This window comes from Megascapheus bottae, chromosome 4, assembly GCF_031878675.1.
Source record: "Megascapheus bottae isolate mThoBot1 chromosome 4, mThoBot2.hap1, whole genome shotgun sequence".
Lineage (NCBI taxonomy): Eukaryota > Metazoa > Chordata > Mammalia > Rodentia > Geomyidae > Megascapheus > Megascapheus bottae.
In genome coordinates, this window is record NC_143512.1 from 18,338,333 (window position 1) to 18,365,968 (window position 27,636).

Below are 27,636 nucleotides of genomic sequence, written 5' to 3' on the forward strand. Positions count from 1 at the left end.
TTGGCCTTGTACACAACATTCTCCTTCCTTGTTCCTTGAATTACAGATATGAACCTCTGTGTCTGGCTATTTTTTACCGTTTTTGCACACACACACACATACACCCCTCACACACACACACATTCTTAAACATCTTTCAACAAATAGGTCGACCATTTAGGAGTTTTTAAAAGCTGATATAATTTAAAATTTTTGTTTAAATAAAATACATTCTTGAAAACACTTTGGAGGCATAAACATTCAATTTAATGAACTACTAACCAAAATAGGAACACTGGTCACCAAACTAAGTCAAGAAATGGAGTAATAGTAGAAGCTCAACAAGCTTCTCTAACCACAGCCATCTCTCCTAAGTGCAGTCCTTTCCTGATATGTATGGGAAATATGCAGTCATTTCCTTGCTCTTTTTATTCTTTTACCACAAAAGTATTCATCTGCTTATCTTGAGTTTAGCTTTGCTTCCTTTTGCAGTTTATATAAATAGAATTACGCAGTGTGATTCATCGAAATATTGCATACATACACTATGGCTCCTTTGTTTTCATTGATGTAGTGTTTTATATTGTATAAATATATCACTACCTTTAATGAACATTTTGATTGAAAATTTGGCCAGTGAACATTCTTATATATGCCTGTTGACACATGCATGAATTTCTGTTTGATATAAATATAGAAACTGAATTACTGAATTAAAGAGAACATTCCTTACTATTATGGTGAAATAACAAATTACAGACCTCATATTTTCTCATCTTATACTATGTTTTCTTTATGACTTACGCTTTGTTGTTTAAAGTTCACTTTGAGCAAATAAAGCATAAATATTGTTTATATTGTAATATTGTAATATACTACAATTATATGTGTTATTTTCTATTTTTTGGATACACACACATACTCACACACCTTTGTGTGTTTCCATTCCTCAAGTAGCATTTCCCTATCTTGCCATATTTCTGCACTAGAATTCCTGAGAATGGATAATTTACACATGGCTCAAGAATCCTGGAGTTCAAGAAGTCCAAGGTGAAGGGGTTACATCTCAAGGCGGCCTCTTCCATCCTTCCCAGCATGGTGGAAGGTCATGGTGAGAGAGTGCATGAGAGAGGGAGCAAGAGAGGGCTGAACCCGCTATTACAACAACCTACTCTTGTGTAACGAATCCACTCTTGCAATAATTACAATCAATTCATGTGCATTCCTCATTGTCTGAACATTCTGTATTAAGCTCTCTGTGCTAACTCCATTGCATTGTGGATTATGTCTCTGACATATCAACTATGAGAAACATTAAAACCATAGCCCACACTTTCCACCCCTCATGTTCTCCCCCCTGAAACCTGAGTTTAATTAACTGCATTACATTTTGATATTTTTTTAATGCTTGCTTCTCTACCTTGCAATTGGATCATAAGTTTGTTATTTGATTTGGTGGCTTAAAATATAGCTTTGTGCCATCTTCCATTGGCTCATGCCTATAATCCTAGCTACTTCAGCAGGCTGAGATCTGAAGGAAGCCATCATGGGAAGGAAGGTCTTACCTCAATTAATTACCAAAAAGGCCAGAATTGGAGCTATGGCTCAGTGGGGAAGCTTTAGCCTTGAGCAATAGAAAGTCAAGGACAGCATCCAGGCATTGAGTTCAGACCAAGGACCAGCCCACATGTGTGTGCACACATATACACACAAACACATCTTTGTAACACTGCATGCAACATACAGAAAAAATACCTTATAAACTTTCCACATTTTATCTCTTTCATTTTTCCTTTTCTTAGTTATTAATATTCTATTAATATTCTGTAACCATAATCTTCACAGTTATCTCAAGTGAGAAGGATTCATTGCTTTTCACTGGTGCTATGGACATAATTATTGGCCTCTTGGGGTTCTTAAGAGGTCTTACTGAAAATATTAAATAAAAATTAATCAAACTTTACTGAAAAGTTTAATGTACTGCAAGTGATTATTGCTTCATTCTTGGTAACAAAGGGCTCAACAATATTCCCTCTGCCAGAGATCAGAGGGAAGGAATTTTTAACTCAGGCATAGGAATAGGGCAAATTCAAGGTTCCTTGAACAAGTGGCCACCGGACTTTTATCTTGAAGGATAAATAAGGTATGGCCCTGAGATGAAGTGAATGGTATTTCTGGTATAGACATTAGCAACAAAATGTGAGAGAGTCCATGTTCAGAAATTTGAAGTAATCTTAAATGTCTGAATTTAAACATAGGGTATGACTGGGGAAAAAGAAAAGTGATGGGAAATAGGCAAGCGCGGTTTCATGAAGAACTATTTAGGGAGGAGGGTTGAGGTTTGGGGATGCAAAGAACTTAAATTCCCCTTTCATATATACTGAGAATGAAACCAGGCACATTCCATGGCTGAGTGAGAAAGAAACTAGCTCCTGTTTCTGTTGCTAGTTGGTTTAAACTTCAACGCATAGAAACCCCTAGATTATTTCTGGAAAGGAAGCCACTCTTAGCCAGACAGGAACTTGGGAATGAGAAGACAGAATACCTTCTCTTTGATCGAGTGCTGAACAGCAAAGTTGTTCCAAGCCAGGCAGCCAGTGTGATCTTTCACACTGTGGAAGACCACAGCTCAGTGGGCACAAGAACTCAGAAGTCTGCTCAGGACCTGGCATGGAAGAACCTTGAGAGCTCTCAGAAGCTAATGAGGGTTGATTTCTGGGAATGAGGATGGAAACTATTCAAATTGGTGCACCAAGGCAAGCAAGTTTCCTTATTTATAACCATAGGGTAGTGTGATCTTCAATAATGTGGTCAGTGAGCAATCTAGGAAAACACAGACGATGATCAAACTAATGCAGAGGGAGTAGCAGAGGATTTATGGAAAACAGAAAATCAGCATAATTTACTAGTACATTCAAGTCTTGGCTAGAAAGGAACATTTGAAAACCAGAATTGAGGTTATGGATATAGATAACCCTTCCAGGAAGAAAGTGCTCACAAGTTAATTTATAAATAGTAAATGGTTATATAAATTGTTAGTAAATAATTTCCCAAAGTAGTCTAATTAAGAGCATTTTTATACATGTGTACGTAGTCTGAACTTATATTTCTGGCTATACATATATTTGTATATAGTTTCTTCCCTTTTTAAAGACTAAACTTTTGGAGACAAAAGCCTTTAAGAAGTTCATTCATTAAATCTATTGAGACATATTTTATTCCTGCCAGAGGAGGGTTTGTCCTTTAGAGAAGAAAATGTCACACCATTGATACTTTGAGGATAGGCTAATCTTTGTTTAAAAGAACTATCACTTTCAACATAAGCTGTTTGGAAACATTTGTCTTCTCTACCATTGAACACTGGTTCCCTTACATAACCCTGACAAATGAGTGTTACCAAAAGTCAACAAGAGGGCAACCTCATTGGAACTTGAAAACCACCAGAGGAGTGTTTGTAGACATTACATTTAGTACTAAGTAGATTAATTTGAAACAATAGATTCTATAGAGGGACCACGCATTCATCATTGTTGTAATTATTTTGAATTGTATATACATTATATACAATGTTTGGACATTTGTAAGATTAAAGCTGTAGTTCCTGTGGAGATACTCTCAGTAGAACAATTAATTTGTCTCAAACTGATTTGGAAATTAGTCATTATTCAGATGGAGCCTAAGTTGAAGTATCGCCTGTGCTTAGTCTTTCCTTTTTCAGCAACTTAGGACTTCAAACAAGTGTCAAACATTTTGTAATTCTTAAGGAAATCATTGAAAAGGGATCTTTAAGCACTTTAGAATTACTGCTTAGATTTTAGTAAATGTTAGGACTAAGGGGAAATTGTTTCTTATCATGCATTAAAATGATTATAGTTGTACTTCCCTAACAAACCTTATCAAATGTTGTACTTTTAGCTTTATTGAAAAATTCACAATGTAGTTTGAAAAGATATTTTGCCAAATATAAGATTTAGATGTCATGAATTTATATTAGATGTTGTATAAACATTTTGATTTAGAGAGACTTTATTAAAATATTATGATCTTTTATTCAATTTTAAGGCATATATCTAGGGAACATTTGTCTACAAACAGTAGAGATACCTTCCCACTCAAGTTTATAGCAGTGTGATTAACAATAGCCTAACTATGGAATTAAACTAGGTGCCCAACAACTGACTGGGTAAGAAAATAATACTACCTGTACACAATGAAATTATTCATCAATAAAGAAGAATGAAATTATGTTTTTGCAGAAAAAAAATGGATGAAACTGAAGAGAGCCATTTAAGGGAGGTAAACCAAGCTACCATTTGATTTTTTTGTATAAAAATAATAGTAAATTGATATGACTATAAAAGAAGGACCTTGTGGGAGAGGAAATCAGAGGAAGGATAGAGGAAGCAAAGGTGATGAAGGGGAGTATGCATACATATGCATACACACACGCACACATATGGAAATCGTATGTCTGAAAAAACCAAAAGTTTTTCAAAAGGGCTCAAGAGAAGAGAGGGATTAAGAATTACAACCCTTTGAACAATTAATTTATGCTAATAAAATGTTTTAGAAAGGAAAATAGAATATGTGAATCATATGTATATGCAAACACTAATCACAGCAAAGTTGTACAATACCTGGAAAATAAATATATAGTAAAGCTAAAAATATAGATAAAATAATATATACTACCTATATTTGTAGATACTGTATGCTGTGGTATTTTTGTGTGACAAGAACTGAATTTACTCTACTACTGTCTATGCCCCCAGGTCAAGTCTATTTTAATTTTAATCTACTATTATTTCCTTTATAGATGATATGTACTGTGTATATATAAATTAAATGTGTTTATTTTCCTCTTCTAGTCTTTTTATGTTTCTGAAGTGCGTTGAAATGTGTTTATATGAACTGATGATATGTCATATGAAATACCTTTAATACAGGAAGAGGGTATTGTTTCCATACTGTTTCATAATAGTATTTCATTAGAAAATACGTAAACATGAGAGACAAATAAATAAATATTTTAAAGAGAAATAAAGGGAACATCAGCTACCTAGAGTTTAGATCATATTCCAAAGTAGAGAAAAGACAAGGCCTAACTCCAAAGATCTACTGATGTCCTTTACTGATATCTACTGATATCCTCCTAAAAGTTCACTGAAACTCAGTAGTGTCGTCCTGATGACTAACACTTTAACGTATGGTCTTTGAAAGACATTCAATATCTAAATGTCAGGGATCATAATGGGGTTTTCGCTTATCACTTAAAATATTCTTCTTCATGCTAAAATGATACTCTCATTTTCTTGAAAATGTTTACATTTTCCCTCACATTTAGGTTTTAAATGTACTTGACATTGGGTTTTATACATTTGGTGAGGCAAAGAGGTTGTCCCATATGGATAACCTATTTCTCTACATTAATTATTAAAATTCAAATTTATCTTGCTGATCTATAAAACAACCTTTATTATACATTAGGTCTCTCCACTTATATGGATTTGTTTGGGGACTTTCTATTCTGCTTGTATAGTATTAACTTCTATAAATTATCCTAACTTGAGAATTCTAAGTGGCTCATGATATGTTCTTCAAGATTGCCTTGGTTCTTAGCTTTTTTATACAAATAGTCATGGTGTTTTTAAATATTATATTGAATCAACAATGTGTGGGAAGTTGGCATCATAAGACTATTGGATATACTTATTCCTAAATATGCTATACATTCATTCATTTATGTTGCCATAGAATGAATATCTGTGTTACTTCTCTCCAAAATTTGTAATTTAAAACCAAACACTTTTAGGCTAGGAATGTGACTGAAATGGTAAAGTACCTTCCCTAAATTCAAGTGGAATCTTCAGTATTACAACCCTTAAAATAGGGGACCCAAGGAAGGTTATCTATCTGTAGACAATGTAAGGATATAAGAAAGTAGCCATCTACAAACCAGAAAGATACACCTAATCGGAATTCTCATATTCTTGCTTCTAGACTTCATAGCCTTCAGACACATGAGTAATACTGTCAGTTGTTTAAGCCAACCTATGGTATCTTGTTATAGAGTCCTAAACTAAGATATCTGTATTCTTTTGATTTGTTTCTATGTGCCTGTGCCAAATATCTCCCATTTGATACTCCATGTCTACTTTCCATTATGTCTACCTTCTTCCCAATCTGCAAGGACATCCTGGGTGTAACATACTCAGGGCTTTTACTCCCTAGCTGGGGTCAGCCAACAGGGAATTTCAGCAGCATATCAAAGTGCATGAAGAAAGTGCAATCAGGGCAATCCAGCTCCTGCTAATTATTGTGTCCCATACTCAGGGCTACTGCCACCTCCAGACTGGTGCTACTCTACTTCTGAGTTCTTCCCTTGATTACTTTGGTTAGAAACTGATAACCATTCCTATACGATAAAATTTAGAAATCTAAATAGTGGGCACACAAGACTACTTAACAGTGTGTCTTAAAAAAACAAAGAAAAGACATTTTCTAAGCATGATGATATAGTAATATTAGAAGAAATAGATTTGGAAACACTTTTAAACAATTCTAATCATAAAGTCATTGATTATAAACTATGTGTTTTGCTTTGTGTTGGATACATGACATATTTTCATCAAATTTAATCTTCAAGATGTTCTTTGATATAGGTTGATATAATTGTATTATCCCTATTGAAAGATGAAATTTTAAAGATGCTTTCTCAAGGTCACAATGCTAACTAGTAAGTAGTAGAATCAGGATATGACCTCAGAGCTATATGGTCCCCATTATTAATTTCCTTGCTGCACACATTATATCATAGAATGAATACTCAAGGAGTCACATGTTTTGAGAATGCAGTACAGATTAAGTGAGAAAGAAGTAGTCAGAGGAGTTATCTGAATGATCTCAAGAGATTAAAGAATAAGATGAGAAGGAACTAAACATGGCAATTGCATACTAGTTATTTGCTAAGTTGAGTAGTAAAATGTTGGGGATGATTGCTTCAAATGTCCCAATTTTCCAAAAAGTCTGTGCTACACTATATCTAGCTTTTCTTGTTCTGAGAAATGCTCATTTAATCCTCTTTGAGGAGACTGCATTATTTCAACAGTGATGTTTCAGTTTTAGTATTTCTTACCTTCATAAGAAAATATAAAAAGCTTGACATGTGCTTTTTGAGGGCAGAGCATCTCATTCACCTCTGCATTCCATGCACAGAGCCTGGCATGTGTCAAACTAAACATTGTGATTTGGACTCAACTACTTCAGTCTGCAGAGATTGTTTATCCTCATTAACATTAATACAGTGACTGTCTTCCAGGTCACCTTGTCCCAGCAAACAGAGGAAAAGATATTTATGTCTGCCATCTTCCTGCCTTTCCTTCCTAATAGCTCTCCTACCTAATATTTAAGCACAGACAGGTGCCATTTAACAAAACACTTATAAGAAGGTTAGAGGAATAATCAGCTTTAACCTTGGATCGCACCTCTCAAAAGAGAGAAATCATTGCTATCACAGGAAACAGAGAAGTTCTCTGAGGATAATAGTGGAGATGTGAAATGAAAACCAATACCCAGGTTAACAGGTAATGGAGTAAGTATCTTGGAGCCATTTTTCCTCCTTATTCTACATGAACAAAGAACCAGAACTGGCCTGCTTTTGACTTATGGCTAGTCTCATGTGGAACAATCTGAAGAGAATGCTGTTCTGTTAACTAAATGTCACTTTTCTTTTTATATGTCTTTTTCTTTATTTCTTTTTGCAATTTTTGCCTTATCTCAACTCACATGTACATGACCTAAGAAAGCTTTCTTAATAACATTTTCTGTAAAAAGCCACAGTAATAACAGCAGCTTAAAACATTCTGCTAACATTTCTATATGCATTAATAATACTTTTTTTGCTTCTATCTTGTGTTTTATAACAACCAGTTGCTTAGAATAGTATGTAAATTTAAAGACTGTGACATATAAATGGGAAACAGCATTTTCTGATTCATTTTTGAAGCTGTAATCTTAAAGAATTTAGGTATATGCATATATTATCAAAAGAACAGAGCACATGGAAAACTGACACAGTGAATTGAAATTCCTTTGTACAACTAAAGGTAAGTTTTTAAAAGACTAGAAGTACAAAATAGAATTTCATATAAATAGTTGTGCTTAAACTTCACGTATTTGAAGAAAATCCTGTTATAATAGATTCAGTATGATTGAAAAGGGGTGGCAATGATTGTTAAGTAATACACCTAGTATCGGGCGAATATATTGTAACCCTTCTATTAATTACAATAAGAATATTAAAAAAGAGGTGAAGAATGAACCTAGGAAAGTCAAAGACCACTTAACTAGGAATTTATTTATTGTGTTTCCCCATAATAAAATTAAGTTGACAGGTATGTGTATCTAGAAATCAGAAATGCTCTTTTTCTTTAACTGGTATGTTTTATATGTTTAGGGACCTCATTTGTAGTCATATGGTCTATATTTGAGAAAACAGTAATTTATTTCCTCACTATCCTTGAAATTTTATGTATCGCATCTCATTTGAGTAAATTCATATATTACAGCAAGATAAAAATGGAACTATTTAAAAAATTTTAAATACATATGGATTAATAAACATAAACTTTTCTATATCTATTCTGCCTAAATAAACAACATATATTTTGCTAGATATTTCATTTTTAATGTTTCCTATAATTAATATATATATGTATATAACTTGCTATACTTCTTGCTTTTTCTTTCTGGTTGTGGGACTCGAACTCAGGACCTGCTCACTGTCTCTGAGGTTTTGTGCTCAAGGCTAATGCTCTACCACTTGAGCAACAGCTCCACTTCCACTTTTCTGGTCGAAATAAGAGTCTCACATACTTTTCTGCCAAGGTTGGCTTTGAACTGTGATCCTCAGACCTTAACCTCTTGACTAGCTAGAATTATAGGCCTAAAGCACCCAGTTGTACTTCTGTACTTGGCTGTTTTCATAACCCTAAAACTCTCTCTCTCTCTCTCTCTCTCTCTCTCTCTCTCTCTCTCTCTCTCTGTCTGTGTGTGTGTGTGTGTGTGTGTGTGTGTGTGTGTGTGTGTAACTGGGACTTAAACTCAGGTGTTGTACTTACTTGCTTTTTTACTTTAGATGATACTCCACCAACCACTTATGTCATACCTTCAAGCTGGCTTTTTGCTAGTCAATAGAAGAGAAGTCTTGAGGACTTTTCTACTTGGATAGGCTTTGAACTGTGATCCTATGGGTCTGAGATTTCTGAGTAGCTAACATCACAGTCATGAGCTACTGACACCTAGCTGTTCGATCCTACAAATTTAAAAAAAATGCTTTCCCTTAAAACGCTGAATGTTTTATAGATGTTTTTAATTTTGTTCTAAATGATTTTAAATTATGGAATCTGACATGTTTAACAATAAACATGCCAGTCAATTTATAACAAATAGTAGTTATTCAATCATAGAACATAATAACTATTATTCAAATAATAAAGAAAAGTAAATATGGGAAGAGCTGCAAAAATGATAGCAGCTTATTAGAAAAAGAATCATGTCTAACAATAAGAACAAGGAGAATGCAGCTTGTACTTATGACAGGCTAATAATAGTAATGCAATAATGATAAAATCATGAAGTTCCTATTCAAGATCTGGACTAAATGAAAGTCATTGAAGATTGCCAAGCATAGGACAAATTTATCCTATTTCCTTTTAGAAATGCTTAACCTATTAGAGATGTTTTGAAATAACAGTTTATGAGATAAGTTTACCATAATATATCTGACAGAAAGTAACTATTTATTTATTTTTTGGCCAGTCCTGGGCTTGAGCTCAGGGCCTGAGCACTGTCCTTGGACTTTCTCAAGGCTAGAGCTCTACCACTTGAGCCTCAGCACCACTTCCGGCTTTTTTCTATGTATGTGGTACCGAGGAATCGAACCCGGGTCTTCATGCATGTTAGGCAAGCACTTTAACCACTAGGCCAAACTCCCGGCAGAAAGTAACACTTTAAATGAGAGCTTTGCTTGATCATTAGGCTCTGTTATGAAGTGACATGATACAGTAAAATATTTAAAGAGACTGTACAATTCAGTAGAGGTTACAGATGTTTTTTATAAGACTTGGAAACCTGAGAACCAAAAAGTAAAGAGCTTGGGTAAGTTTGTATACCTGATGTTCTTGGTAACAGAGAGAAAGTGAAGTTTTTGTTGTTATAGTTGTTTTGGTTTGTTTTTTTTTTTTGGTCAGTCATAGGTTTTGAACTGGGTCTGGGCACTGTCCTTGAGCTCTTCAGCCCCAGGCTAGCATTCTACTACGTTGTGCCACAGCGCCACACCTGTGAGTTGACTTTAAGTACAGGAAAAAGGTTTATAAAATTGAAAAATTGCTCATATTTCATTTGGCAAACAAATTAGATATTTTTTCCAAATAACTGAAAAATGAGATACTTTGTAGTCTTTTTCCTTACTATAAGCATTTTTTTTTCACTTGAAGGTAGTCTCCTTAATTTAGAGGAAAAGACATTCTTCTGAAGTAATGGGGAAGAAAACTTAAAAATTAATTCTATCTTATGAAAATAAAAACCTGTTAATAGTAAGTTCACTTGCAAAGTTTTATAACAGCTAAATAGTTTTAATGTCTGCCTTCATATAAATTTTAATGTATTTTCTTTATGATTCATTGGATTCATTTAAATGTTACTCTATTAACAATAGAATTTTAAATTGTGCTTGTAGCCCAATATTAAAGTCATCAAAAAATGGAGATGAAAAGTGAATTTATGCATTGTATTGTGTTGACCTAATGTGAATCTCAATTTTTGTGGGGAAGAGTTGAAAATTAGATCTTGAGCCCAGTGACTCATGTCTAAAAGCTTAGCTACTCAGGAGGCTAAATCTAAAGACAGCAGTTCAAAGCCAACCCAGCAGGAAAGTTCATGACACTTTTATCTCTTATTAACCACCAAAAAGCCAGAAGTGGAGCTGTGATTCAAGTAGTAGAGTGCCAGTCTTGAGCTATGGGAGTCCAGGCCAGGAGTGCAAGCCCAAGTACTAACATACCCCCTTCCCAATTTCATAAACAGACCTTTAGTCCAGAATTATATACATATATATATGTATATAATTTGCTTAGAAGATCATTCGCCACCTTAAAATAAAAATAAATCAGATATATAATGTCTCCATGTAAACAAATCACTATATTATTCCATATTCAGTAAAACAAAAATATATTTATTCATTCATGCTCCTTCTCCCAGAAGCTCTTAGCATCTCATAAATCCTTACTGATTACATGTCAAATGTAAAGGTTAATGATAAGTTTAATACCTTTCCCTTTCTATCTAATGAATCATCACCACACATGGAGAATGCTAGGAAAGTAGAGCAGGAATACAAATACTTCAGAATAACTAACTTAGGTTCTACATGTGAAGAACTTGCCAGACCAGGGCACCGTCTACAATGATAAAAACTGCCTTGCTAGGCAGGGCATTACTGAGCATAAAGTGCTCCAGATACACTGTGTTCCGGGCTTTATAAGCAACAAATATACTAAAAGCAACATTTTTGCTCTCAGGTAGCTCACAGCCTTAGTGATGAAAACTCCTGGGTCTGAATCATCCGTACTTGCAGCTTCCTCTGTACCTGCAGCTTATTAAGAAGCCCCATGGCACATGAGCCCGCAGCTGTTTTCACAGCAGTCTCTTGCTTGAATGGGTGGTTGGACTGCAGACCTCAGAAGGCCCTTCCTGCTCCTTCCTGTTTTGGCTTATCTCCCCCCCCCCAAAAAAAAAAGATGATTAGACTTTTCTAAATACCATGGATTTTGTAAATTTAAGACAACCTATTAACTTAACCTTTACTATATCAGGATTACAATTGCATTTTGCAGTTTGGAAAGCACTAGTATGTTTTCATTAATTTGCCCTAAAAATCAATAGATTGCTTAGCTACTCAGGAAGCTGAATTATGAGGGCCAAGGTTCAAAGCCAACTCAGGTAGGAAAATCTGTAGGCCTCTTATCTCCAATTAACCATCAAAAGGCAGAAGTAGAGATATGGCTCAAATGGTAGAGCATTAGTCTTGGGTAGAAAAGCTCGGTGACAGTGCCCCTGCCCTCAGTTGCCCAAGGACTGGCTGCACATATTTGCATGCACAAAAATCAACACTATGAACTGAAATAACTCTGATAATTATATCATACTTTACTAAGTTCTACTCAGGAAGCATCACTCTATCCTTCAAGTTTTTAACTTCTTTTATTTATTTTATTTTTTAAATATTTTTATTGTAATTAATAAAAGGGTTACATGATATTTGCCAGATAGAAGGTGCATTAATTCACATACTTTGATACCCTTTCACATGTCTTGGTACCCATTACCCTCCCTCCCACCCCCACCCGTCATCTTGTTTTCCCCCCTTTCCTATCCAATTTCAAATAACTAAATACAAATATATCGAATATATCAGATAACAAAGTGAGATACTATAGTAATATGACATAACCAAGGGACAACAAAAGAGATGAGAGATAACATAGTATATTAAGGACAACAATCATTCATTATATGGCTTTTGTTTCAATATCCTGGAAGTCCTTTCAATTAGCTTCATACTATATGGCCTTATGTATCAAGGTTTTGCTCTATTGCAAATCTCTGCTAGGAGAGCCCAAAGTTTCTACAGATTATGAAAAATGAGGGAAACCATTGAGCCTAAGTTCCTTTAAGTCTGGCTTACTTCACTTAATATGATTTTTTTCTAAGTCTTTCCATTTCCTAACAAGTGGGTCGATGTCGTTTTTTCTGACAGCAGCATAGAACTCCATTGTGTACAAATACCACATCTTGTTGATCCACTCATCAACTGAGGGACATCTAGGTTGGTTCCATATCTTTGCTATGGTGAATAATGCTGCAATGAACATTGTGCTAGTGGATTTAGTATGCCCTAGTTTCTGGATGGTTGGGTAAATGCCAAGTAGTGGAATTGCTGGGTCATAGGGGAGCTCTATGTTTAGCCTTTTGAGGAACTGCCATACTGCTTTCCATAGTGGTTGAATGAGTTTGCACTCCCACCAACAGTGTAGTAGTGATCCCTCCTAGCCACAACTTCCTTTATTTAAAAGGTTATATCATCAGTCAGCTTAATTCTCTAATGTCCTATGAATAACTCATTCTTTTGATGGGTGCCAATGCAGAGCTATCTTTAGGGATGGATTCCATGACTATATCTCACCCCAGAAGGCTTTCCTTTTATAATAGGAAAGAAAGGAGTTTCATATCTCCATAGGCAAATCTTCAGATTTAATAATCAACATTAGCATTAGGGCACTAGTAAGGCCTGGAATGAATTTAAGGATTTCTGAAAAACCAATGAAGTTCTGAGTCAGGAACATCTTGTATAGATAATTCAATATGTTATATATTTTTTACACACCCTCTAATCTTCATAAAAATAGTCAAAAAATTTAGTAATCTTTATCTTACAGAAGACATATAATCTCAATGTTGGGCTAAATTGCCAAGTGCTTCAGAGAGTAGGGCCTCTAGAGTTAGCATTCGAATCCAGATCAGTCTCAATTCCTATAATCCTTATTTCCTCTTTGCAGCAAATCTGCTCCACATAGTGACATGAGATTCCACATTTGAATTATCCACATGAATCTCAAGGACGGAAGTTCTTTATAAACAGGAAAATCCAGTTCAATTGAATCATCAGTTTGTGCATAAAGCAGCACAATGAAATACTCTCCAAGACCTCTGAAATCTCAGCTCAACTTTGACCTAATAAAGCAAACTAGTTAACTTCATTTGTGAAACTGGTAGGCATAAAGAACATCCTCACTTGCTTTTTTTAAAATTTTTATTCCATGTAGACCAAGCTGCCCTGGATTTGGGATTATTGTCCCTCGGCCTCCTAAGAGCTAGGATTACAGGAATATGCCACGATACTCAGTTTAGCTGTGTTCTTTTTTTTTAAAGCAATAAGAAATTATTTTTGTTTTCTTTTAAAAATTTTTTATTGTAATGTATAGAGGGGTTACAGTTACATTCGCCAGATAGTAGGGGCATTGCTTCTCACACATTGATACCCCTTCTCATTTTTTTGTCCCCATGTCCCTCTCCCCACCCCCTCACAATCATCTTGTTTTCCCCCCTTCCCTTTCCTATTTCAAATAAACAAATAAGCATATATACAATATACCAGGTAACAAAGTCAGATACACTAACAGTATGAAATTAACCAAAGGGCAACAAAGGAGAAGAGAAATAACATAGTACATTAAGAACAACAATCACTCTTGTTTCCATATCCTAGAGATTCTTTCATTAGTGTCATCCTATATGACCATAAGTATCTAGGTTTTGAGCTATTACAGTCCTCTGCTAGGAGAGTCCTAGATGTGTACTAATTATTGCAAATGAGGGAAACCATGGAGCCTATGTTTCTTTGGATCTGGCTCACGTCACTTAATATTCTACTTTCTTTTTTTGCCAGTCCTGGGGCCTGAACTCAGGGCCTGAGCACAGTCCTTGGGATTTTCGAGGGTAGAGCTTTACCATTTGAGCCACAGAAGCACCACTTCTGGCTTTTTCTATGTATGTAGTATCTAAGAATTGAACCCAGGTCTTCCTGCATGCTAGGCAAACACTCTACCACTAGGCCAAATTCCCAGCCCCAAGAAGTTATTTTCTTTGTGGATTACTTACTATTGGGAATTAGACTCCCTTAATTTGATGGAGAGTAGCATTGGAAATGAATGCCAAAGGAGATGCCAACCTATATTCACAATGGGCCATTTACCTCTCCATTTGTCTCTAATTTTAGATTACTGCAAAACACCATATGATCAGTCATTAATGTGCTGGTGGGCACTTGCTATCCTATGTTCTCTTCGTAGGCCACAGTGATGGATGTTGATACCTCAATTGCCTCTTTAAATGAGGGAATCAGTGAGCCAGTATTAACATCCAGAACTAGCAAAAAAAAATCCAGAAAAGAAGAGTTGAATAAATACTTAGGTATATTGGTAGTAGTTGGGAACCAGTGGCTGATGCCTGTAATTCTAGCTACTTTGAAGGCAGAGGTCTAAGGATTGTGGTTCAAAGCTAGCCCAGGCAGAAAAGTCCACAAGACTCATATCTTCATAAATAACCACCAAAAAGCCAGAAGTGGAGCTGTGGCTCAAGTGGTAGAGTGCTAGCATAAAAGCTCAGTTAAGTGCGTCTCCCAAAAGTTATGTCTATGTCCTCATTCCCAGAACCTGCGAGTGTAACCATATTTGGAAAAGAAAGAGCTTTTCAGATGTAATTAAAAATCTCGATGTCTAATCATCTTGATTACTTGAAGTGGTCTGTCTAGTCCTATGCCAATGATCCTTATAAGACAGGAGAAGCTGCACATAAAGAGAAGTCAATACACAAACGGAGACAGAAATTGTAGTGATGTGGCCACAAGCTAAGAACTTTCTAATCACTCAAGCTGGAAAAGACAGAGAAGAGATTCCTTATTATAATCTAAAGAAGAGCAGCAACCACACACCTTGATGGAAATCAGAAGAGGATGATCTTCACAACTTTGAGAGAACAAATTTCTGCTATTTGAAGCTATTAAGTTCATGGTAATTTGTTATGGCAGCCACAGGATCCTAATATCAACATGTAACCATAATAAAGCAAGACAAAATGGCATTTCTATTATAATCGCAGCTATATGGAAAGATGCATAAAAATGAAAGACCTCATCAACATGATGATAAGTCTGCTCATAGGTGATGAGATTGTAGTAAGTTTGTTTGCCCTCTTATAAGTTCTGAATTTTCCAAATTTTCTATAGTAACAATTGTTTTCATAATTAAAAATAATCTCTCTGGAACACAAATAGCTCAAAAGTTATGTGCATATGGCCATATAGGATGAGCCTAAGTGAAATGAACTCCAGGATAGGAAAATGAGAGATTTACCCTGGTGACTGTTGTTTTCAATGTATGTGAAGCTATTTCTTTACTCTTTTTTTTTCCCTCAGTTGTTGTTGTTATTTTTTTTCCCTATGGTTTAATCCCCTGTTGTTGTATCTGACTTTGGTACCTAGTATACTGTATATACGTTTATTTATTTTTTTGAAACACTGAAGGGAAGGGGAAAAAGAAGATGATGAGACAAAAGACAAAGGGTAAATAAGGGTAACAGTGATATTCACAGGACAATATGTTGGAAATAAACTTTACAACTTGGGAGGGAGTGTTCAAAAAGTAATGTATTCACTACCTCATTATGAATGTAACTCTAATCCCACCTTGACAATAAAATAAAATTTAAAATATATATAAATAAGTTAAAAAATAAGCTCTTTGGCTTGTGGAAAGCCCTATGTGTTAATACATTAAATTTCTTTTATAGTGAAAAAACTACAAGCAATTTAATCATCTAATGTTTGATAATAGCTAATTAGATTCTATTTCATTCTTTTGAAGGAATGAAGTTTCCATAATTATAAATATTATGTAGCTATAAAGAGAAACCATGAGACAACACAGCATAAAATCACAGTTTATATGATAGGCCCTGAAATTATATTGACTAAATTTTTTAAAGACTTGCTTCTTGATAACTATATATCTTGATAATCCCTTTATTTCTTTTCTGAGAAATAATAAAAAATTGACCAAGGGAGCATAATCTTATGTTTCATATATTTTAAAGAGAATACTTTTTACTTTTTAATGCCTCTAGCATTGGTCTGTGACTTACATTTAATGATCTCTTACTACTACAGTGCCTGTTGCCTCTGCAGATAAGTTTAGTCATTGTTGTTCATGTGGTTGTCTTGGGGACTGAATGGTACATGTTATACAATTTTGTAAATTGTACTGTGCAATTCGAATTTAATTTCCATTTAAAATTCCTAAAAAATTCTATTGCAATTTACCATGGAAACACAAAGTTATACATCGACAAAGACACAGAACTACCTCTAATCATATAAAATAATATTTACTGGGATGAGTTCCAAACAAACAAGGCACAGAAGTTAAGCAGGACTTACATATTTGATAAAGCAAATATTTGTCCCTGAAGGAAAGATTGCAAATCCACATATTAATGAAAAACAAAAGGAAGTTATGTTACATTTAAACACTAGGTATGAGCCTATCATACACCATCAATGCTACAAGAAGCTAAAATCCCTCGGAGTAGTGAACGAAATTTCAAAGTAATGAGAGGCTGAGATGATTTGGATAGAACCCAAAGATATCAAGTACCAATGTGCCCAGATCTCTTGTTGACGTTAGATAAAAGTTGCTTAACTTCGAGAGACATTTGGTTCTTTAGAAAACAACAATAAAACATCATCAAAATTCTGTGTTGCTTTATGTATAGTGGATAGCTTTTAAAAAAAAAGTATTTCTGGAACTGAGGGCATGGTTCAAGTGGTAGAGTCCCTGTTATGAGTGAAAAAGTTAGAGTGAGAGAGTAATATCCAAGTTCAAGTTTCAGAATGGGCACACTTAAAAAGAAAACATTCCGGAATTCTACATAGCCAACAGAAAAGATAAAATAATGGCATTCACAGAGAAGTGGATGAATCTAGAGCGAATCATGTTGAGTGAGACAAGTCAATACCTAAGGATCAAAAGGCGCATGGTATCCTTAATATGTGGCTATTAAATCCAAACAGTACAAGAGCGAGGACTCAATAACTACATACCCAAAGCTATGGACATGGTAATGGAAATACAAACATAACTATATAGACATAAAAACCTATGACTCTATAGACATAATGTTTTATTTCATAAATTAATATGTTTCTATGACATACAACCCTTAGCCTAATTTTGATTAAGTTCTAAATACTAAGTCCCAGTGATTGTAAATAGAGATTCCCTCTTTGAACACTTGTATGTTAAACTTGTCATTTAAAATATGATGTAAAAATCAACATTAATAAATTCTTTAAAAAAAGAAAACATTCCTTTTTAGTTATATATATATGATAATAAGATCTTAATTTCGATGAAATATGACTCAAAGTAATTTCTAATGACCATGCCTGAGGTCTGGAAAGCCAGAAAGAAAAAAGTTTTAAAATAGTGTGTGTGTGTGTGTGTGTGTGTGTGTGTGTGTGTGTGTGTATCTCATGGCAAAAAAAAAAATCCCAAAAGATTTAAAGAAAATATATAAAGACAAATAATACTATGTTAGGTTGGTTAGGTTTGCAGCTTAATTCATTTTTTAAATGTTTCACAATTATTACAGAAATTGGCCATTTTGTGTGTGTGTGTGTGTGTGTGCACGCGCACGATGGGGATTGAACTCTGTGCCTGGGTGCTGTCCCCAAGCTCTTCAGCTCAAAACTAGCACTCTACCACTTTGAGCCACAGCACCATTGCTGGTTTCTTGGTGGTTAATTGGAGATAAAAGTCTCAGGGACTTTCATGTGATCCTTAGATCTCAGCCTTCTGAGTAGCTAGGATTACAAGTGTGAGCCACCAGTGCTCGGCTAGCCATTTTCTTATAATTAAAAAAATTAATTGAAAAACATTTCATGAAAATGACTTGAAAGCACTAACAGCTGAAGGACCATATAAGTGAGATATAAATTTTTCTCCTATCTTAGATTTCATTTTTATTTTCCAAAAGCAACTACTGATTTTATGTCTTTAGTACAATATTATTGAATTTTCTGTGTACAAACAAGTATATACATATACATGTAGGTCTTATACATAAACCTTATTCTTCAAAAACAAAAATATACGTTAGTATGTACTATTCCTTAATTTTACTTTTAACTCTGATCCTTTTAACTTGGATATTATTCTGTAGTCCATACAGTTCTTAATTCTTCTTAATGTCCATAACCCACATTGGTGCTTCAGGATTCAGCTGGGAAATATGATGGTATATTTCAGAAAGAAAGGGATGTGAAGCAGGAAATTAGGTACTTACAAATTGCTGGATGGGTTCATGGAACAGTAGACAAAAATCTGCCACTAGATGTTGATTTCAAGTGTACTGTGCTGTGACCCAGAGATCAGCAAACTGCTGCTGCTTACACAGCCTGAGCCCCACGTCTCAGTTCTCCTGAAGCTAGCGATGACACACTGGCTGCTACAATGGCTTCTGGGTTATGAGGAAGGTGATAAGTAGGTCTTGGAATGCTTAGTCCAAGGGCAAATACCAATGAGTTGGCAGTTTATGATGAGGACAGCAGCTTGCATTTATTTTTAATTTCTAAATCTCCCAGATGTTTATTATTAGTGGAAGCAGAGTCTTATCCAAAACTCTAGTGACAAGTGAGTTTGAAAACATAGTCTCTTTTTAAGATGATTATATTTTTTATATTTGTCATTTGTACAAAGAGGTTATCATTCAACAATAGATCTAGATTGATATTGCCTTTTTATCATTCTTTCCTATCCCTCCCAACCGTTATAACCCCTCTTCCCATAATTTTCTTAGTTCCTTCTTTTGTGATCAGGAACCTAGAGAGGGGTAAAATGAGTGCAGAGGAGGTAACTCACCATCAACAACACACTGTTCCAGAGTGTCCATACATGACGAATTATCTACCTGGTACCCAATGAGGAAGAAGAATGTGTATGATATGTAGACTTATAGAAGTTTTTATTACAAAAATATAAAAATCCAAATATGTCTTTATGTGTCAATAAGAATAATAAATTCTAAGAATTTATTTGGAATACTGAGTGGTATTTTTAAGATGGCTACGGATATCTTTACATAAGGCATAGAACAAAATCCTATCCTATAAGGATAAAATACAAAATGGCCTTAGTAGATCAATTTTGTCATTAATGCTAGATTTAAAATATGTTCGAAGCTGGGTGTGGTGGCTCACAGCTGTAATCCTAGCTACTCAGGAGGCTGAGATCTGAGGATCATGGTTCAAAGCCAGCCAAGACATTAAAGTTTGTGAGACTCTTATCTCCAATTAACCATCAGAAAACCAGAAGTGGCGCTGTGGCTCAACGGGTAGGGCGGTAGCCTTGTGCTGAAAAGGTCAGGGACAACACCCAGGCCTAGAGTTCAAGTCTCACAACCAACAAAAAAATGACTGAATATTAAATCATGCATCTTTTTATCTAAATATATTAAGTAGTACATAGTAAGAGTTTTCATCATGCCTACAACATGTTTTGATCATATTCAACTCCCTCCTTCCTCTGTTCTTTTCCTTCTGTACCTCCCTTATAGTTCCCCCTTTTCTTTTTTGTTTTGTTTCCCACTCATTTCCACAAATGAAAGAAAGTATCTAATACATATCTCTGTGAGCTGACCAATTTCACTTAATATGATGACCTCCAGTTCCATCCATTTTTGTACAAGTGACGTAATTTCATTCTTCCTAATGGTTGAGTAAAACTATATTGTCTGTATACACCGCTTGTTATCTATTTGTCTGTTGATAGGCATCTAGGAAGTTCCCATAGTTTTGCTTTTGTGAATAGTGCTGTCATGACATGGTTATACAGGCATCTCTGTAATATGCTGATTGAGTCTTTGGAGCACATGCCCAGAAATTTGAGTAACATTTTAATTATACGTAAGAGCATACCACACCCACACTTGCTTTCCTATTTCTGGGCTATGTAATATGATAGAAACAGCTCCCTCTTTCTGGCTTAAAACCTAAACTGATGCCAGGCTGACATCTTTATGCTTCCCCAAATCCAGCTCCCTCAGTGATTTTATTGTTAATACTGTGTCAAGGAGGAAAGAGAAGGGATGTGGCCAGAAGTTCAGAGCAAAATTAACTGGGTCACTAGTGATGAACCCTATGAGCTCACCAGCAGCTCAGCATTCTCACCACCAGCACCACCCAGAGACAGGAGTAACTAACTGATTAGAATTCTTGGAATGCTTGCCAGAGGCCATGGTTCCGTCATGTAATTCTCGGGATGATTCTATGAGGAATCCCAAATTCAAATGAGGAATCTAATACTCAGAGTGATGAAGAACTTACCCAAGGCTGCAGAACTTAGTTATGCAGGAACTTGGATTTGAATGTCAACCATCTATCTTCAGCACCTTCTTTTCTTGCCACTGTCCTAGAGTGTGAATATTTGCTGCCTTTCATGATGAACAAGAATCCAGGACACTTAAAGCTGTCTGAAACAAGAGAACTCTGTGTTTAATGTAGTCAATCAAATAGAATTTCTTTTTGTTGTTGTTGTTGTCGGTCATGGGGCTTGAACTCTGGGCCTGGCACTGTCTCTGGGCTCTTCAGCTTAAGGCTATCACCCTACCCCTTAATCCTCAGCCCCACTTCTGGTTTTGTAGTGATTAATTGGAGATAAGAGTCTTCTCACATTCTTCCGTGCCAGGGCTGGCTTTGAACTGTGACTCTCAGATCTCAGCCTCCTGAGTAACTAGGACTACAGGCGTGAGCCACTGCACCTGGCTAAAATAGAATTTCTTAGAGGCACTTACTATATGTTTTAAAAAGCACATGCCAAAGTGTTCTCGTTGTGATAATAAGCAAGAAAGTGACTATAGATCGGAGTAAGTATACTACTGGAAAAGCCATGTATAGTCCATGCATTCACTTATTTAGTTAATTAGCTACTCGTTCATTGACAAGTTGCTATTCACATCCAATAGGTTAGAGTGAAGACTGGATGGGTCTGAGTCAGTATTAGCTAATTGAGTGCTCCTATGCCAGGTGGAGCTGTCATTATGTTTGAAATGGTTGCCATTTTGGTAGCAATACAGAGAAGTTTGGGGTCCACCGTTATGGTAACAGTGACCATAAGTTTGAGTTGATGGGTGTCTGGTGGCAGCATTATACGCAGATAGTTTCTGTAATGTAACTTGGACCACAGCTTGACCTTGTTGGTTCCTCTCTTTTGGCTCTTATCTGTGTTTTGAGCTTGAATTCCAGAACCAGTGTTGTTTGATCCTAAGATTCTAGAGAAAGACATGAGAGATTTGGGGACATTGGATCCTGTACTTGAGGGCCTGGGTGCCAAGGAATCAGCAGTAGGGTTAGTGGATGGGGATTGGAGCTGGACCATGCTGGGATCTCCTCTGTGGACAAGATGAAGGCCTTCTATGTTGACTCTGGCAAGTCCTTGAGTTCACATTCTTTATAAGGAAGTGAACATGTTGACCTACAGAGAACACTGTAGCCCAAGTTTTTTTTTTGTTGTTTTTTTTTTTTTTTTTTTTTTTTTTTTGTTTTGTAGTGCTGAGGACTGAACTCAGGGCCTTGCACTTGCTAGGCAAGTACTCTCCCATTAAACCGAATCCCTAACTTCATGTAGCCTAGGTTCTAACAAAATCTCCCTTTTTCTAGCTATTTGATCCTTTAGATCTAAGTTTCTAGGCAGTGATGAGGATAGAGCATTAAAAAGAGTGCTTCCCTTATGGAGATTCAATGTGTTTCCCCCATTTTCCCAGAGTCCTGAGGTTGTGATTTGTTATTCATGATATTTAGTTTTGGTTGATAAATAGCTATATGCTACACGTTTTTAATTGTAAAACATATATACATATTTGGCTTTCTTTACACTGAAATGTTTACTAGCATCAAAAAGTTTAAAGACATGGGAGGGCTTGTATGAGAGGGGTGCCTGATGAAGATTCATTGTGTACATAAATGGATATGTTTGATCGAAATCCCCTTGTAAACTATTTGAAGATAACAACTGATACAATAGATAGTTATTTAAAGTCTGAAAAAAGTTCTATATTACTGTGCAGTATTATTGTGAAGTAGTTCTATTTTATCAGCAGAAAAAGGACGACAGGTGACAAAGAATTCATCATTGTTTGGACTAAGTCCCTTGAGAACTCTAAGTAAATTATACCTGAGAACTGACCCCCCCCCCCAAAGAGCAAAGAAACCGGCCAACTTATTCCTTAATGCTTGTCTCTCATTGCTTAAGGGCTGTCCATAGAGCTGGTCACTGTCTAGCACTTGTCTGATTTTTTTTTCCTTATGCTGGTCTAAGAGATTGAACTTGGGACCTGTGTGCTATCCCTGAGCTTTTCTGCTCAAAGCTAGCATTCTAGTGAGTCACAGCTCCACTTCTGATGGCTTTGGGGGTGGGGGTGCGGCAAGGGGTTAACTAGAGAAAAGAATCTCGTGGACTTTCCTACCCAGGCTGGCTTCAAACCTTAACCCTCAGATTTCAACTTTCTGGGTAGCTAGGATCATGGGCATGTGCCACCAGGGCCTGGCTTGGCACTTTTGTTTTACAACATATCTGAGTTGATAAAGAAACTTGGTACTTCAGGAAGGAAGTCCTTAATTTTGGGGGGAACTATCCACTTAAGTTACTGGTAGCCTTCAGACAGGGCTCACTAGACAGAGACAGGACACAGACAGGATTTCTGTTACAGGATGTGAATTAGTGCAACAGGATAAGTAACCAGAGATTTTCTCGTGCTAATTTATTTTGTAAACAATTAGATTTACTCCTTCAGTGAAATTTTGTCCTAAAACAAATTAGCTGTTTAAGGAATGTTTGAAGTATGGAACAAAGAAAAAGAAACTGCAATGACAGCTATTTTTTTTTTTTGCCAGTCTTGGGATGTGAACTCAGGGTCTGAGCTCTGTCCTTGGACTTTTCTCAAGGCTAGAGCTCTACCACTTGAGCCACAGCACCACTTCCAGCTATTTTCTATATATGTGGCACTGAGGAATTGAACCCAGGCCTTTGTGCATGCTAGGCAAGCACTCTACCTCTAGGCCAAACTCTTGGCCCCAGTGACATCTATTTTTAACACTAGCATTGATGATACAGATCCGTCTATTAAATAATACCCTTAGTTAGCTCAATCCAGCATTCCCCTGAAGAATTACTAACTCTTGTAAAATAAATAATTGCTGATATTTCTCATGCCAGAGACACAGGAGATGCAGCTTTAATATAATTGGGTCCTACAAATCTGAAAGCCGTGTAGTTCCTTTAAAGTATATTCCAAATGACATTTCAAAATGAATTGTGGGTACTCTGTTGACCATCCCTAACAATCTCTACACATTCTCTTTTGTTATAGATACCCAATTCTGATTTACATAGTTAACAAATTGCATTTCAGAACTGATGCCATTAAGGTAATTTACTGTCAAACCTCCATTTCTCCAAAGCATAGAACTGAAGGCTGTTTTAAAATGGTTTCCTAGTCATACTTTTAAACTGATTTTAAACCATGGGTTCTTAAATTTTTGTCATCTGCTTTATTGTGGACAAGGCAGTGGGCCTAAGGCCCTTACTTTTATTTTTGAGTGCTATGTGATGACTTCATAAGTAGGGGATTCTATGGAAGATTGAGGATTAGAGGTTGAAAAGAAAATCATTTGTTATGGAGAAATGAGAAGTTTACTGCTGAATTTATAGAACCATCCTCCAGAAATGTGGAGATTCAGTGGAGAGGATCTTGAAGAAATCAGAACGAGAGAGAGAGATTCCAGTTCATTATAATAGAGTTAACCTGAGGATGTACTCCTGAAAATACTCAATTAAAATTATATCCAAGGCTAAAAAATCCTTTAAATTTTTAGCCTTGAGTTTATGTCCTGTAAATGACTCAGCCACTAAGTTTATTTAGTAGAGACTGCAGTTATTGCCTCATAAAAAGAAAGCACCCACATTTATCTCCTTAGAGAGATTGATATTTAATTCAGAGGTGGGTCTTAAAGTACTAAAAAACCTCTCAGAGTTTGGAAGTTGAAAACTGTATTTGTTGATGGGAAGTATACAATCATTCTAAAACATCTTTTACCTTCTGATAAAAATGTGAAGAAGACTCAAAAGTGTTATTGAAAGTGGTTTTCCTTTTTAATAGACTGTTTTCACCAAGGTATTTTCTTTAAATCTAGAAAAGTGCCTCAAATGGTAATTTAAGTGATAAATTAAGAATTAATAATAAAAGTTCATAACCTTTTCCCATCATAATCAAAGTCACAGTTCTAATTTAACTATCAGTATTAAAATCCACTTAGAAGGCTGATTAGTGGAAATTTACAGATTTCCTTTTAAACTGTTAATTTTATTAGGCAACAATTAATTTAAAATTGTCAGATGCCCCCCCATCCTATCCTTTTCACCATGCTACAGTTTCAAAATAGAGCGAGGCAAGTTTTCAGTTACTGGGGCATGGCCTCAGCCTAACACAGCCAGCCTTTGTACCTCTTGACGACGAAGTTACTCTTGAGAAATTCTCTGCTTATCTCCTTTATTTCTAGTCTTGAGATTTAGCTACAAGTACTTCAATAATCATTTTAATTTATGACAGTGAGAATGCAGAACATGTCTCATCCATCTTTGTAACTGGTATCACAATGCTTACAATCAGAATTATTATATAGATTTTTGCATATATTTTGTGTTGAGATTAAAAATCTAGGACTTTGTGCTTGCTAAGCATGCACTCTATCACTGATCTATACTCTCAGCTGTTTATAGGATTAACTTGATGTTAGCTTTCAGAGAAAGCTAAATATTTGAGACTAAAAAAGAAAAACTTAAATATAATAAAATATAACAATTCCAAAATTTAATATAAAAATTTCAAATTCTGCTCAGGTCATAGTAAAAATGGAGTCTATCGTATGTATGTATGTATGTATGTATGTATGTATGTATGTATGTATGTATGTATTGGTCCCAGGGCTTGAACTAATGGCCTGGGCACTGTCCCTGAGCTTTTTCACTAAGGCTAAGGTTCTACCACTTAATCATAGCTCCATTTCCCACTATTTTGGTGGTTAACTGGAGTTAAGAGTCTTATGGACTTTCTTTCCCAGGTTAGTATTGAACCAAAATCCTTGGATCTCAACCTCCTGAGTATCTAGGATGGCAGGAATGAGACACTAGTGACCATTTTTTACAGCTTACTTCTTTTTATAGCTTAAAAAAAAGTAGTCTAGAATGGGTAGGAATGCAGAACTGTACTTCTTATCATATCAAGTTTATTTTACTAGAACAGTAATCCAGTATGAAGACCTTAAAGAAATCACATTTTGATTATGCTGCATTTCATAAACACAATCACAAATGAGTTCCATATAGTGCCAATTATGTATTTATTTATAAACAGCAAAATTATTCTATTTCTGCCTGCTAATATCTTTGTTCAATTTCCATTTTAATATAATATTTATCTGCTATCTTTTAATCCAGTCATTTGAATTATTTTGCTTTCCTTTTTTTTCTTCCTCCTCCTCTGTGACACTTACTGGAATTGTGAACTTGCAGCTTCCTGCTAGGTAAGTGAGCCCTGTTTTCCAGTCCTTTTTGACTTATATGGGACTCATGCCTTTTGCCTCAGTTAGTCCTGGACCATAATCTTCCTACCTACACCTCCCAAGTAGCTGGGATTACAGATATGAGCCAACATTCCCAACCTTGACTTTTGAAAAAAAAAGTCAAGATAAAAGAAAAATTCTATGTTTGGCAGTCTTAATTTCTTTTCTAAAGATCTCAATATGTTCTGCATACTTTACCTTAAGCTAGGAGTTGTTGGAAGAAGCCTTTTTAACTGCTGCTGTTTTGCAACCCAGTTGCAATTACACAGTGTCATTGTCTGCAAGTATTTATAATTGAAGGTGCCTTGCTTATAAATAATAAAATGAAAATCTGTAAATGTTTTGACTATTTAATGATCTCTTTTAAAGGTTAAGACATTTCAGTTCTATGTACCTCCACTTCCTGGTCTGTAAGCAAGAGGATTAAAATACATAACCTCTAAAAATGCTTCTTTCAACTCGAGATCTTTAGCTTTGAGATCACAATACCTTAGGCGTGAATCCTGACTATCCTTTACCATCTCAGGAAATTTACTTGAGCTTTCAGTTAATGAGGGTAATATTATCTTCCAATACATTAATGCAAATAAAGCTCATTGGAAAGTACCTGACACCTAACATATCCTTTTCTAAATATTAATTCTTATTAACTTATAATATCTTCATCTTACAAGTAGATATTCAGTTAGCCTTCAATTTATTTATTTAACATATATTTACTTAATAAATATGGTCCTATGTTCTATACAGTGCTATATTAGAGATTCTATAAAAATTCCTATTATTATTCCTGTGAAGAGAAAAAAAAAGGTAAAGCAATAGTTCAGAGCAGTAAGTGCTTTAATAGTAAAGAGAAAACTGGCCCTGGGATGAGGGAAGGTATGTGATAGGCGAGGTCATGTTTACATTGTGCCCGAAAGCTGGCGTATAACTTAAATTCTTGTTAGCCAGTGCCTAGATGCAGTAACTGGACTAAACAATAGGGATATTCCGGGAATGGGAATATGATTTAGTGGTAGAAGGCTTACCTAGTATGCATGAAACCCTGGGTTTGATTCTTCAATACCCCATACACAGAAAAAGCCAGAAGTGGTGATGTGGCTCAAGTGATAGTGTGCTAGCCCTAGAGTAAAAGAAGCTCAGAGACAGTGCCCAAGTCCTGAGTTCTAGTCCCATGACTGGCAAAAAATAAAGAGTAGGAATATTCAAAGAGGTCTAATAGAAACCCATGACTGGGTTTCTACATTCAGATAGGCATAAAAGAGAATTAGAACTGTAGACAGCTCCATATGCTCAGGGAGAAGAATGCATGTGGCAACTGGCAGACAAACTTGTGAGGAAGACAGGTACACAGGAGGAGATAT

The 27,636-nt window shown here is 35.6% G+C and overlaps 1 protein-coding gene across 3 annotated transcripts in view; it reads right to left on the reverse strand.

The window, feature by feature from the left end:
• The window catches only part of Fer (FER tyrosine kinase), a 432,292-nt gene that overhangs the window by 373,622 nt on the left and 31,034 nt on the right, over window positions 1-27,636 (reverse strand). Inside the window, exon 1 of one of the 3 annotated variants that reach the window (XM_090331530.1) lies at window positions 20,981-21,001. The exons of the other annotated variants lie outside the window; for them this stretch is intronic. The gene's annotated coding sequence lies outside the window, so the exon portion shown is untranslated. Of the gene's footprint in view, window positions 1-20,980; window positions 21,002-27,636 lie in introns of those variants that run through there. 3 annotated transcript variants of the gene reach the window in all.